The sequence below is a fragment of the Cicer arietinum genome, chromosome 3 (assembly GCF_000331145.2).
Source record: "Cicer arietinum cultivar CDC Frontier isolate Library 1 chromosome 3, Cicar.CDCFrontier_v2.0, whole genome shotgun sequence".
Lineage (NCBI taxonomy): Eukaryota > Viridiplantae > Streptophyta > Magnoliopsida > Fabales > Fabaceae > Cicer > Cicer arietinum.
Genome location: NC_021162.2, coordinates 63920444 through 63936944, shown reverse-complemented (window position 1 = coordinate 63936944; position 16501 = coordinate 63920444).

Here is a 16501-nt window from a genome sequence, read left to right as displayed (position 1 = left end):
AATTTTTTTCTTTTTTTTTTTTTTTTTTTTTTTTTTCGAGTTGGTCCTTTATTTTAATTTTAAGTGACAATTTGATATTTTATATTTTAAAATTTCAACAATGTTATCCTTTTTTATACAAAAATTCAAAACAATCATCAAAATTTTCAACCAAAACCCATAAAATTAATAATCATCTTCAATATAATGCAAATTTTATCAAATCCATAACTCAAATATTCAAATACACTCATATTTTCATCTCCAACAATATCAAATAAAGAATAAAAATATGAGTTTATTTCAAGATTTAAGTTATGAATTTGATTAAATTTGTATTTTATTGAAGATGATAATGAATTTTATGAGTTTTTTTTGAAAAATTTGATGATTTTTGAGAATTTTTGTAAAAAAAAAAGGACATCATTGTTGACATTTTAAAACATAAAATATCAAATTGTCACTTAAAATTAAAATAAAGGACCAACTCGGGAAATTTTTTTTAAAGGACTAAAACGTTACATGAAATTAAGTTAAGGGACCACATATGTAATTTAGCCTTCTTTTTATTATTATCAATTCACAAAATACCCCCTTAATTTAAAAATCAATATTTTAATTTCTCAATCATATTTTTGAACTAAAAGAATAACGATTTGTCATATTTTTAATGACGTGATATACAACTTTATGGTATAGAACCATCTAAATGTATTAATTGTTCATATGTCATTAAATAAATTAAAAATATGAAATAATTTTAAAGTTGAAATATAAATTTTTACGACATTTTATTTCAATTTCATGAGATTAATCATTTTACTTCACTATATCATATGTCCCGCTATTTAAAACATCAAACGTCATTATTTTTTAGTTAAAAAATTAGAATGATTAACCAAAACTGTTGACTTTTAAAATAGATAAATCAATTTCGTAAATTAGTAAATATAGGAGGACTAAAAGTACAATTAAGTATTTTTTATATGATAAAAAATATTAATTTATTTAATTAAACTTTTTAATAAGTATGAAGTTAGTTAATTTGCTTATAATTAAGACTCAAGGGGAGTGATATTTGCATATCATGTCTTTCTGTATTGAGTTGAAGAGGTTCAATGCTACTAAACTTGATTTTACTTCTGCATAAAATTTTCTAATTTTGTAAAATTAGCTTATTCGAAAGAGTAAGACTTGTATGGTCACACCTTCGAATTTTTATTACTTAATCACACACAACTAATAGAAAATATAGAAAGAAAATAATCAATGTTAATTTTTATTATTGAAAAACTGAATAATGTATAGTTTTGTGTGTCTAAGTAATAAAAGTTTGTGGTATGATTGCCATGGGCAGATATGACCAACAATAAATGGTTCAGTTTTTTAATTAGTTTTTTAAGAATATTAAGGTTCAAAAATATTTATATTAAAGTCTTTAAAATAGTTTGAGTTTTTAACTTTTTTTTTTATGTTATTAATAATTTAAATTAAGTAGTTTGAGTGTTTGACTTTTTCTTATGTTATTTTTAAGTTTTTTTTCTTTTTTTTCTTTATTTTTTTATTTTTTATTTTTATGTTATTTGCAATGTTAATAAATGATGACTTTATTGAATTTTTGGTGTTTCTTTTTATTAGAAAGTCCAATTTTTAAAATGAAAACATTACTTCTAAAATTTTTAGGATGACTCTTGACTGCACAAACAAAACTATACATAATTTTAATAATAAAAATAAACATTGATTCTTTTTTATCTTTCTTTCTATATTTTCTTTTAGTTGTGTGTATGTGTTTAAGTAATAAAAATTTATGGTTACCACACAAGTCTTACTCGTTATTCAAATGCATAATTAGTTATATCCTTCCAATTTTACAATATAAAACACAGTTTTTACAACAACTTTTCATTAATCAGATATATTATCAAGCATCTTTCTATCAATAAATAAGTTTAAACAAGCTAATAATATATTTATAATGCATTTTGAAATTTATTTAATATTTTATACAAAATATATAACTAAAATAAAAAATTAGTTGAATCCAATATTTTTTTAGATTGGATTGAATGTAGTTTATTTACATTTAGACTAAAAAGTAAAGTACTATAAAATCCTCTCTCCTTTCCAAATTAATGATCGTTTAATTTAGAAAAAGAAAAAACAATATACCAAAATGCAGTGTTGTCATTCAAATGCATAATTAATTTTATCCTACCAATTTTACAATTTGCAACACATAGTTTTTATAACAACTTTTCATTAATCAAATATATTATGAAGCACATTTTTATTAATAAACAAGTTTAATATAGTAAACTACCGTATCCATTAGCCAATTTTTTTTGTTTGTCCTTTTTGTTAAAATTATTTGTGTAGAAACTTTTAACCACAATTAATTTAGAACAAAACTATTTAGATTGATCCAACATGTGGCAATGACATAATTGGAGGCTTAAGTTCAACTAATTTATTACATAAATACTAGTTGAAAGCAACATTTCCCTACTTATTAAGGAATAAAAACTCAATTTATTCCCTCAATTTGTAGAGTGAAATAAACTTAGTCTTTTATATTATTGTGATTTCATAATAATATCTTATTTATCAAAATATATATAAAATTAGTTATTCTATTAATTTCAATTTATTGACTGGTGATGTGTTACGTGACGTCACACGTTATCACACATATGTTATAACATAAGACATAAGTTAAAGATATAATCGTACAAGTTAGGGTTTTAATTGAAAATATTCGATATCTAGCAACTTATGAATTTAGGGAGTTGAGAATATATTAATTTATTGGATGTTTCAATAGAATTTTGATAATTTATATGATAAAAAATCCAGTTAAAGATAAAGTAGTTATATCAATTTTAAATAACTTATATAAAAAAATCAACTTTAAATAATAATTGATAATTTATATTATCATTCAATTATGATCATGAATTTTTTTAATCTATACTTTAATATTTTCTCACAAAAGTTATATATTTCGTATTTTTGTTATATATAATAAATTTTATATTTAATGATTAAGATGCTTTATAGTACAACTAACCTCTTTAGTTTTAGTTATGATCTTTTTGTTAATTTTTTTTTATGTATATTTGACTAATATATTTTCTTTACTTTTATTAATAATTCATATTGTCTTTAAAATTAAACATATTTTTTTTATATGTATAATTTCTATTGGAATTTTATTTGAGACACCACAAAATATTACTTGTGGAGATTTATCTTAACGAGAATTAGAACTTAATTAACATATATTTTATATTTTGGCTATGTGTTGTAAAAAAAATATTTATTTATTAAAATACCCTAATAATAAATTTAAAATTTGAACTCTAATTGACTGAAGTATATTTTAAGTAAATTTTAAATTATCTTAAAAATGTATATTTTAAGACATTATAATATATTTTAAGTGTATGTAATGTTTATCATATTGTAAGTAAGGTTTCAACGTGTTCTAATCCTCTTCATAATCATTACTTGTAACTTAGTAATGTTCATTATAAAGGTCTCCACATGTTCTAATAATCTTCATAGTCATCACTTGCAACCTCATAGTGTTCATCATATTCTAAGTAAGGTCTTAATCATCACAATAACCATAACTTGTAACCTAGTAATGTTCGTGAAATTCTAAGTCATGTCCCTACAAGTCTTAATCATCATCATAACCATCACTTGCAAACTCCTAGTTCTCTTCATAACTATCGCTTGAAACTTAGTAATGTTCGTCATATTCTAAGTATGGTCCAATAAGTCGTAATCGTCGTCATAATCATCCTTTGCAACTTATTAATATTTATCATATTAAGTCAGATCACAATAGGTCATAATCATTGTCACAACTATCGCTTGCAGAGCCTAATAATGTTAATCACATTCTTAGTGAGGTCTCAATCCTCTTAATAATCATCACTTGTAATCTATTAATGTTCTTCATATTTTAAGTAAGCCCCCAACAAGTCATAATCCTCTTCATAACCATGACTTGGAACCTTGTAATGTTCATCATATTCTAAGTTAGGTTCCAATATATCATAATCATCGTCATAAACCTTGTAATGTTCATCATATTCTAACTTAGGTCTTAACTGGTCATAAACGCCGTCTTAACCATCACTTACAACCTAATAATGTTCGTCATAGTCTAAGTCAGTTTCTAACATGTTCTAATCATCACCGACCATCATCGTTAGATAAAATATTGCAAGAAAATAACTGTACATTTGAGTTTGTGTACACATATATTGTTGTTAAATAAACAAGCTAATAATATATTTATTATACATTTTGTTTAGTTTTTTTTTATAACAATTTATTTAATATTTTATAGAATGATGAAATAAATTTTTAGCCCTAATAAAATTTTACTATTTTGTTTTTAGTATTTAAATTTTTTTTTATCAACTTTTAGCCCATTAAAAATTTCCATTTTCATTTTTTGTCTTTGATCATATATCAATTGTTGTGTGTCTTTTGAATTTTTAAAAGATATTTGCAGTAACACTTGAGACTGCAAAGAAACATTAAAAAAATTGAAGGATATATAATAGTTAATTTAAAATTAGGGAAAAAATCAAAAAGAAATTTATTAAGAGATTAAAAATTAGGGAAAAAATCAAAAAGAAATTTATTAAGAGATTAAAAATTAATGAAACTATTTATAAATTATAATCATTGAAAATGTATTTAATCATTTATATAAATATAAAATTAATATTTTTTATTAAATACCAAACTTCTTTAGATTAGGTCGAATATAATAATAAAACGTTGAATATAATAATATTTCTAATAATATTACTAAATCAAATGATATTACATGTACGCATAAGTTAGGGAATTAATTGTAGGAAGCTAGATTTTTTACTGAAAGCGTACAATATCTATATTTTTAGTTGTCTTCTTCCTTTTTAATTGTAGCTTTACTAAACAATTCATATAAAGTCGAGTATACAGTAATTTATCGCACGTTTCAATAGAATTTATTAATTTATATGGTAGTAGTTAATAAAAATAAATGAATCAAAAATTAATAAAAATAAACTATAACTTTAAATATGATTTACTATATTAGTATTTTAGTAATTAGATTCACAATTTCTAATGAGATGAAATGAGTTCAATGTAACAAATAAATACTAATAAGTTTACTTTCATATTTGATTGAATCATTTTAATTTTGATATAAATTTGCCTTTTCAATTAGGAACCTTTAATTACAATATCGACTCAAATTTAAAAAGTTATTTTCACTATGAATAAGCACTTTATTATATCATATTTAAATAATTCATGCTGCGTGATTTTAAGAATTTAAATAATTATCAAAATGATTAATAATGTGATTCTGAATCTAGATATATCCATTTAACCACCAAATAACTTAATAATTTGTAACTCCAATAACATTATTAAAATTCAATTGTTGTGATTCTTAGTGATAATAAAATAGATAGTTTAGTTGTTATATACAATAAAATTGAAAGAGTTTTCAAGATCTATTCTTAGAAACTACTTCCCTTCAATTTTAAATGTAATTAAAAAAGTATTCATGAGAGAGGAGTACCCTAGCCCCACTTTCATACTCTTACATAATATAAAATCAATAATAGTACTTATTAGCAGGGGTGTTTAAGGATTGAATTGGTTTGATTTTGAGTGAAAAAAATATTTAATTGAGTTGGTGTTAAAATTATATCCGATTTGATTTACACTTAATACATTCATAATGAAAATGTTTAAAAGCCGATTATTTTTATTTATGTTTATATATAGTACTCAAAATCATTTCCAAAATTTTCATATCATTTTTCGAAGAATTTTAAAGCATCATTAAGATGAAGCTAATTGTGATATGACGATTTTTTCTACTCAATGATTTAGCATAAAGATGATTTAGAGTGTGGATCTCCTTTGATTAATTTAGTTCCATAAATCCACGTAAGCCCTTTTGTTAGACATAAACTCCTAAAACTTCTATTATTATGTTATAGCTTTTTGAATTGACTTGCATATTTTATTTTATTTTATATTTATCTTTTTCTTCTCAAGAATTTTTTTATTTTACATATGAGTATTATTTTATATTTATCTTTGACAGAAAATATTTATATAAGATTATTATATAGTTTGGGTATCTTCTAAAATTTCACCTAAATAATATTAACACAAATAAGTAAGTACATGTGACATGATTTAAGAAGTTGAACTAGCACTAAAGGATGTCTTCCACAAACTTTATTCATTAGGTTTATGTTCACTATTATATGACTTATATTTGAAGTTTTAGCCCAACAGTAAAAACTTAACCTTATTAATAAAAATATTTATCTTCTTCCTTTTCTAATTTATTAATTAATCTTTGTAACATTATGATCTTTAAAAAATATTATTCATATATTTAAAAAAACAGAAGTCATTTTTTTGTTTATTTTAAATGAAATATAACACTCTTTCTTCTTCCTTTCCTTTTAAAAAAAAATATATAAATAAATTGGTGAATTTTTTTTTAAAAAATAATTATAAATAAAAAAATTGAAAATTTATTCACATGGTCGACATTATATTAAAATTACTCGTTTGAGATGAAAAAATTTGAAGAAAAAAACATCGTCGGCAATTTTAATTAAAATTGCTATTTTTTACTATTCATTAACAATTTCTAAATAACGCTTTCAGTGTTCATTAACAATTCTAAGACAACGCTTTGTTCTCTCAACAATGTCTCAACCTAATGAGATGAAAAGAGTTTAATGTAACAAATAAATACTAATAAGTTTACTTCATATTTGATTGAATCATTTAATTCCGAAATAAATTTGCCTTTTCAATTAGGAACCGTTAATTACAATATCAATTCAAATTTAAAAAGTTATTTTCAATTTGAATACGCACTTTATTATATCACATTTAAATAATTCCTAATGAGATGAAATGAGTTTAATGTAACAAATAAATACTAATAAATACTAATAAGTTTACTTCATATTTGATTGAATCATTTAATTCCGAAATAAATTTGCCTTTTCAATTAGGAACCGTTAATTACAATATCAATTCAAATTTAAAAAGTTATTTTCAATTTGAATACGCACTTTATTATATCACATTTAAATAATTCCTAATGAGATGAAATGAGTTTAATGTAACAAATAAATACTAATAAATACTAATAAGTTTACTTCATATTTGATTGAATCATTTTAATTCTGATATAAATTTTCCTTTTCAATTAGGAACTGTTAATTACAATATCAATTCAAATTTAAAAAGTTATTTTCAATATGAATAATCACTTTATTATATCACATTTAAATAATTCCTAATGAGATGAAATGAGTTTAATGTAACAAATAAATACTAATAAATACTAATAAGTTTACTTCATATTTGATTGAATCATTTTAATTCTGATATAAATTTTCCTTTTCAATTAGGAACTGTTAATTACAATATCAATTCAAATTTAAAAAGTTATTTTCAATATGAATAATCACTTTATTATATCACATTTAAATAATTCATGTTGCGTGATTCTAAGGATTTAAGTAATTATCAAAATGATTAATAATGCGATTCTGACTCTGGATATATACATTTAACCACCCAATAACTTAATAATTTGTAACTCCAATAACATTATTAAAATTCAAAAAATAGATACTTTAGTTGGTATATACAATAAAATTGAAAGAGTTTTAAAGATCTATTCTTAGAAACTACTTCCCTTTAATTTTAAATGTAATTAAAAAAATATTCATGAGAGAGGAGTACCCTAGTCCCACTTTCATACTCTTACATAATATAAAATCAATAATAGTACTTATTAGCAGGGGTGTTTAAGGATTGAATTGGTTTGATTTTGAGTGAAAAAAAATATTTAATTGAGTTGGTGTTAAAATTATATCCGATTTGATTTTTATTGAATTGTTTTTCGGTTTTGATTATCGTAAATAAGATATTGTTTTATCTTATCTTTTAGTATAATATATTTTTACTTCTCTTTGATGTAAGAGGTTGTAAAAAACAGAAATTGTAAAAATAGTCATCTTTTAAAATTCAAGTGTTGTTCTTAGGGATAAACGATTATTTGTATAGATATAATTTTTATATTAGAATTCAATTTTAAAGTTTAATACAAAATATTTGAAACGATCGTGATGACTGTACAAATGAAATTATATTTAATTAATTTTTGTTAGTAATAACAATAAAAATAATCATTGATAATTAATAAAATAGTTATATCAATTTTAAATAATTTCTTTCAAAAAATCAACTTTAAATGATAATTGATATATTAACTGTCATTCAATTTTTTAATTTAAAAATTAATATTTTCTTCAAAATTTCTATATTCAGTATTTTATTTATATATGATAAATTTTATAATTAATGATTAAGATACTTAATAGTACAATTGCAACCTCTTTAGTTTTAGTTATTCACCCACATAGTTAATTATTACTTATCTTTTAAAAAAAAAATTATAATGTTAATTTGACTAATACATTTACTATATTTTTATTAATAATTTATATTGTCTTTAAAATTTAACATTTTTATTTTTATTTTCCATATATACCTTCCATTGACAATTCAGTTTGAGGCACGATAAATAATTATATGTCGAGAACTAGTTTAACTAGGATTTGAACACCAGTTAACTGTATCTTATATTTTGGCTATGTTGTTCATAGTATTCTACCTAAGGTTCCATCAAGTCCTGATCCTATCCATAACCCTCCCTTGAAACCTATTGATGTTCATAGTATTCTACCTAAGGTTCCATCAAGTCCTGATCCTATCCATAACCCTCCCTTGAAACCTAGTTATGTTCATAGTATTCTACCTAAGGTTCCATCAAGTCCTGATCCTATCCATAACCCTCCCTTGAAACCTAGTTATGTTCATAGTATTCTACCTAAGGTTCCATCAAGTCCCGATCCTATCCATAACCCTCCCTTGAAACCTAGTGATGTTCATAGTATTCTACCTAAGGTTCCATCAAGTCCTGATCCTATCCATAACCCTCCCTTGAAACCTAGTGATGTTCATAGTATTCTACCTAAGGTTCCATCAAGTCCTGATCCTATCCATAACCCCTAATGTTCATGATATCTCAGCAAAGTTCCATACATATCCTAATCATCGTTATTACCATTATTGTTGAGTAAATTATTGTAAGACATTAGTTGTCATGTGAGCTTGTATACACTTATCTTATTATTAAATAAACAAGCTAATAATACATAATTTATTCTTTCAATTTGTAGAGTCAAATAAACTTATTCCTTTATATTGTGGTGATTTCATAATGATATCATATTTATCAAAATATATATCAAATGAGTTCTTATGTTAAAGTGGTGATATGTCACATTGTCGCACAAATGTTATATGATAATGCATGCATAAGTTAAGACTTAATTAAACAAAGTAGATTTTTTTTCCTTAAAAGAGATATGATATTTCTACATTTTAAATTGGTTGTGTTTTAATTATTTCAAAACATTTCAAATTATCATTTAATGCATGTTAATTAACAGTATCATTGAAAATCCTAAAACTCTATAAATATATTATTATTTTCTGAATGAAGAAAAAAAATTAATGTAATAAGAAAACGATTTTAAAAGTCTTTATTAAGAAAATTGTATGAATTTTGTTTAATTATTTGACTTTATGCATGACTCTTTTTAAGGATGAAAATATGTTAGGCCGTCCGTCCGGGGTCTATGGTATGGTCTTCTTCTGACCCGACCTGGTCTACTTAATAAAAAAGTTAGACACAAAATATTTTTAAAGCCTATTTATTTAAATAGGTCAACCTAAACTTATAAAAAAACTATTAGATCTCACAAACCGGCCTATATATATATTTTATTATTTATTAAATTTATTTTTTATTATTATATTAATAATATTATTTTCTATTTTAAATTCTATTATTTAGGCAATCACGTCATTCTATATTCGATAGCGATTTCATATTTGGCAATAGCGTCATTTTTGTTTCAGAACAAAAAATAAATCTATTCTTTGAAATCAAAAATTTTTTTCTAAGGTTTAAATAATGTTTGTTTCAGATTTTTTAAAAATTATTTTGTTAGAAAAATTATTTTTTGTTTAATATATATAGATATGTACATTGATATTGATATGATTTATGAGTAGAGCAATTAAATGTTTTAATGTGAATAAGGATTTTAAATTGGCTTTCAGCCCAGACCAGACCGCAAAAAAGCCTATGATATGCCGTAGGCCAGACTTAGGCCTTAAAAATTAATCGTAGTCCAAACTCATGCCTTTCAAAGTCTGGCATGACCTGACCTATTTCCACCCCTAACTGTTTTTACACTTAATACATTCATAATGAAAATGTTTAAAAGCCGATTATTTTTATTTATGTTTATATATAGTACTCAAAATCATTTCCACAATTTTCATATCATTTTTCGAGGAAATTTAAAGCATCATAAAGATGAAGATGATTGTGATATGACGATTTTTTCTGCTCAATGATTTAACATAAAGATGGTTTAGAGTGTGGATCTCCTTTGATTTAGTTCCATAAATCCACATAAGCCCTTTTGTTAGACATAAACTCCTAAAACTTCTATTATTATGTTATAGCTTTTTGAATTGACTTGCATATTTTATTTTATTTTATATTTATCTTTTTCTTCTCAAGATTTTTTTTTATTTTACATATGAGTATTATTTTACATTTATCTTTGACAGACAATATTTATATAAGATTATTATATAGTTTGGGTATCTTCTAGAATTTCACCTAAATAATATTAACACAAATAAGTAAGTACATGTGACATGATTTAAGAAGTTGAACTAGCAGTAAAGGATGTCTTCCACAAACTTTATTCATTAGGTTTATGTTCACTATTATATGACTTATATTTGAAGTTTTAGCCCAACAGTAAAAACTTAACCTTATTAATAAAAATATTTATCTTCCTCAATTTCTAATTTATTAATTAATCTTTGTAACATTATGATCTTTAAAAAATATTATTCATATATTTAAAAAAACAGAAGTCATTTTTTTGTTTATTTTAAATGAAATATAACACTCTTTCTTCTTCCTTTCCTTTTAAAAAAAAAATATATAAATAAATTGGTGAATTTTTTTTAAAAAAATAATTATAAATAAAAAAATTGAAAATTTATTCACATGGTCGACATTATATTAAAATTACTCGTTTGAGATGAAAAAATTTGAAGAAAAAAACATCGTCGGCAATTTTAATTAAAATTGCTATTTTTTACTATTCATTAACAATTTCTAAATAACGCTTTCAGTGTTCATTAACAATTCTAAGACAACGCTTTGTTCTCTCAACAATGTCTCAACCTAATGAGATGAAAAGAGTTTAATGTAACAAATAAATACTAATAAGTTTACTTCATATTTGATTGAATCATTTAATTCCGAAAAACTTGCTTATTTTTTTTCTAAAAAATAATTATAAATAAAAAAATTGAAAATTTATTCACATGGTCGACATTATATTCAAATTACTCGTTTGAGATGAAAAAATTTGAAGAAAAAAACATCGTCGGAAATTTTAATTAAAATTGCTATTTTTTACTATTCATTAACAATTTCTAAATAACGCTTTCAGTGTTCATTGACAATTCTAAGACAATGCAGCTCACTTTGTTTTCTCAACAATGTCTCAACCTAATGAGATGAAAAGAGTTTAATGTAACAAATAAATACTAATAAGTTTACTTCATATTTGATTGAATCATTTAATTCCGAAATAAATTTGCCTTTTCAATTAGGAACCGTTAATTACAATATCAATTCAAATTTAAAAAGTTATTTTGACAATTCAAGACAATGCAGCTCACTTTGTTTTCTCAACAATGTCTCAACCTAATGAGATGAAAAGAGTTTAATGTAACAAATAAATACTAATAAGTTTACTTCATATTTGATTGAATGATTTTAATTCAGATATAAATTTTCCTTTTCAATTAGGAACCGTTGATTACAATATCAATTCAAATTGAAATTGGTATTTTCAATATGAATAATCACTTTATTATATCACATTTAAATAATTCATGTTGCGTAATTCTAAGGATTTAAGTAATTATCAAAATGATTAATAATGCGATTATGACTCTGGATATATACATTTAACCACCCAATAATTTAATAATTTGTAACTCCAATAACATTATTAAAATTCAATTGTTGTGATTCTTTGTGATAATAAAATAGATACTTTAGTTGGTATATACAATAAAATTGAAAGAGTTTTAAAGATCTATTCTTAGAAACTACTTCCCTTCAATTTTAAATGTAATTAAAAAAGTATTCATGAGAGAGGAGTACCCTAGCCCCACTTTCATACTCTTACATAATATAAAATCAATAATAGTACTTATTAGCAGGGGTGTTTAAGGATTGAATTGGTTTGATGACCGTACAAATGAAATTATATTTAATTAATTTTTGTTAGTAATAATAATAAAAATAACCATTGATAATTAATAAAATAGGTATATCAATTTTAAATAATTTCTTTTAAAAAATCAAGTTTAAATGATAATTGATAATTTAACTGTCATTCAATTTTTTAATTTAAAAGTTAATATTTTCTTCAAAATTTCTATATTTAGTATTTTTGTTATTAATGATAAATTTTATATTTAATGATTAAGATACTTAATAGTACAATTGCAACCTCTTTAGTTTTAGTTATTCACCCACATAGTTAATTATTACTTATTTTTATAAATAAAAAAATATTATAATGCTAATTTGACTAATACATTTACTTTATTTTTATTAATAATTTATGTTGTCTTTAAAATTAAACATTTTTATTTTTATTTTCCATATATACCTTCCATTGACAATTCAGTTTGAGGCACGATACAAAATTATATGTCGAGAACTAGTTTAACTAGGATTTGAACACTAGTTAACTATATCTTATATTTTGGCTATGTATGGTAAAAGAATTATGTAGTTATTGAAACACATAATAATAATATAATATTATAATTTTACATTTTTTGGCCGAAGTATACTTTAACTAAGATTTAAATTATCCTAAAAAAATTTATTTTAAACTAGTGTGTGTATATATAGACATTAGAGTTGTCCGAAAATTTGTTCACATGCTAGACATTGTATTCAAATTACTCATTCAAGATGACAAACTTAGAGAAAAAAATTCCGTCAACAATTTTAATTGGAATGATTTTTTTTATCACTATTTATTAACAATGCCAAGACAACAACAACTCGCTTTGTTCCCTCAACAGTGTTTCAACCTCTTAATGTTCATCGTATTCTAACTCAGGTTCCATCAGGTCTTAATGGTATCCATAACCCTCATTTGAAACCTAATGATGTTCATCGTATTCTAACTCAAGTTCCATCAAGTCCTGATCCTATCCATAACCCTCCCTTGAAACCTAGTGATGTTCATAGTATTCTAACTCTGGTTCCATCAGGTCCTAACCGTCTTCATAACCCTCCCTTGACACCTAAAGATGGTCATCATATTCTAACTCTGATTCCATCAGGTCCTAACCGTCTTCATAACCCTCCCTTGAAACCTAATGACGTTCATCGTATTCTAACTCTGGTTCATCAGGTCCTAACCGTCTTCATAACCCTCCATTGACACCTAAAGATGGTCATCATATTCTAACTCTGATTCCATCAGGTCCTATCCGTCTTCATAACCCTTAATGTTCATCATATCTCAACAAAGTTCCTACTCATCGTTATTACCATTATTGTTGAATAAATTATTGTAAGACACTAGTTGTCATGTAAGCTTGTATACACTTATGTTATTATTAAATAACAAGCTAATAATACATTTATTATGCATTTTGACATTTATTTAATGTTTTATACATAATATATAACTAAAATAAAAAATTAGTTGAATCCAAGATATTTTAGATTGGATTGAATTTATTTAAATTTAGACTAAAAATAAAGTACTATAAAATTCTCTCTCCTTTCCAAATTAATCATTGTTTAATTTAGAAAAGGGAAAAAAAGAACCGAAATGTAGTGTTGTCATTCAAATGCATAATTAATTTTATCCTTCCAATTTTACGATTTGCAACACAAAGTTTTTATGACAACTTTTTATTAATCAAATATATTATCAAGCACATTTTTATTAATAAACAAGTTTAACATAGTGAACTACTATATCCATTAGCCAAATTTTTGTCTTTTATTTTTAAATATTTGTGTAGAGACTTTTAAGAAACGTTAATTTAGAACGAAATTATTAAGATTGATCCAACATGTGGCAATGACGTAATTGAAGGCTTAAGTTCAATTGATTTATTACATAAATACTTGTTAAAAGCAACATTTTTCTATTTATTAAAGAGTAAATACTTAATTTATTCTTTCAATTGGTAGAGTCAAATCAACTTATTCCTTTTATATTGTAGTGATTTCATAAAGATATCATATTTATCAAAATATATATCAAATTAGTTCTTAGGTTAAAGTGGTGATATGTCACATTGTCGCACAAATGTGACATAATTATTTGAAAACAAAGTAGATTTTTTTTCTTCTTAAAAGAGATATGACATGTCTACATTTCAAATTGGTTGTGTTTTAATTATTTGAAAACATTTCAAATTATCATTTAATATCATTTAATGCATGATAATTAGCAGTATCATTGAAAATCATAAAACTCTAAAAAAAAGAATTGTTTTAACATAATAAGAAAACGCTTATAAAAGTGTTTATTAAGAAAATTGTATGAATTTTGTCCAATTATTTGACTTTATGTATGACTATTTTTAAGGATGAGAATATGTTAGGACGTCCGTCAGGGGCCTATTGTACGGTCTTCTTATGATCTTACCTGACCTGGCCTATTTAATAGAAAAGTTAGACTCAGACTATTTTTAAAGTCTATTTATTTAAATAGGTCAGACTCAAACTTATAAAAAAACCTATTAGGCCTGACATACCGGCCTATATATATTTTATTATTTATTGATATATTAATAATATTATTTTCTATTTTAAATTCTATCAGTTACGCAATCACGTCATTCTATATTCGATAGCGATTCTATATTCGGTAGCCGTTCAATTAGTTAATCACTCAGTAGTCGTTCCATATTTGTTCGAGAGGTAATAATGGGTGCGTTTTTTCAGAAAGAAAAAACAAATCTATTCTTTGAAATCAAAAATTATTTTTTAGGGTTTAAATGATGTTTGTTTCAGATTGTTTAAAAATTATTTTGTTAGAAAAATTATTTTTTGTTTAATATATATAGATATGTACATTGATATTGATATGTTTTATGAGTAGAGCAATTAAATATTTTAATGTGAATAAGGATTTTAAATAGGCTTTCAACCCACACCAGACCGAAAGTCTGGTCTGACCTGACATATTCCCACCCCTAACTGTTTTTACACCTAATATACATTCATAATAGAATTGTTTAAAAGTCAATTATTTTTATTTATGTTTATATATAGTACTCAAAATCATTTCCACAATTTTCATATCATTTTTCGAGGTATTTTAAAGTATCATGAAGATGAAGCTAATTGTAGTATCACAGTTCTTTTTGCTCAATGATTTAGCATAAAGATGATTTAGAGTGTGCATCTCCTTTGATTTATTTCCATAAATCCACGTAAGTCCTTTTTGTTATAGACATAAACTCCAAAAACTTCTATTACTATTATTATGTTATATATTGCTTTTTGAATTGACTTGCATATTTTATTTTATTTTATATTTATCTTTTTCTTATTAGAATTTTTTTTATTTTACATATGAGTATCATTTTATATTTATCTTTGATAGACAATATTTATATAAGATTATTATATAGTTTGGGTACCTTCTAGAATTTCACATAAATAATATTAACACAAATAAGAAAGTACATGTGACATGATTTAAGAAGTTGATCTAGAACTCAAGGATGTCTTTCACAATTTTAATATATTATGGTCGACAATTTTAATTGAAATTGTTATTTTTTACTATTCATTAACAATTCCAAAACAACGCTTTTAGTGTTTATTAACAATTTTAAGACAACGCAGCTCACTTTATTCTGTCAACAATATCTCAACCTAATGAGATGAAATGAATTTAATGTAACAAATAAATACTAATAAGTTTACTTCATATTTGATTGAATCATTTTAATTCTCTCAACAATGTCTCAACCTAATGAGCATTTCTTACAACATAAAAATGTTGCCCATAATCTAATCCACTGGGGTTTGTATCCATTCTGGTGCATGGCATTGCCACCTAGTGACATTGTTCATATTCCAAGGGAAAGTTGACAAGGTTTGGATCCACGGCATTGCCACCTAGTGACATTGTTCATATTCCAAGGGAAAGTTCACAAGGTTTGGATCCACGTCACTACAATTCCTTGAAACTTAAAAACGTTTATCGCATTTTAGAGAGAAAGAGCCAAT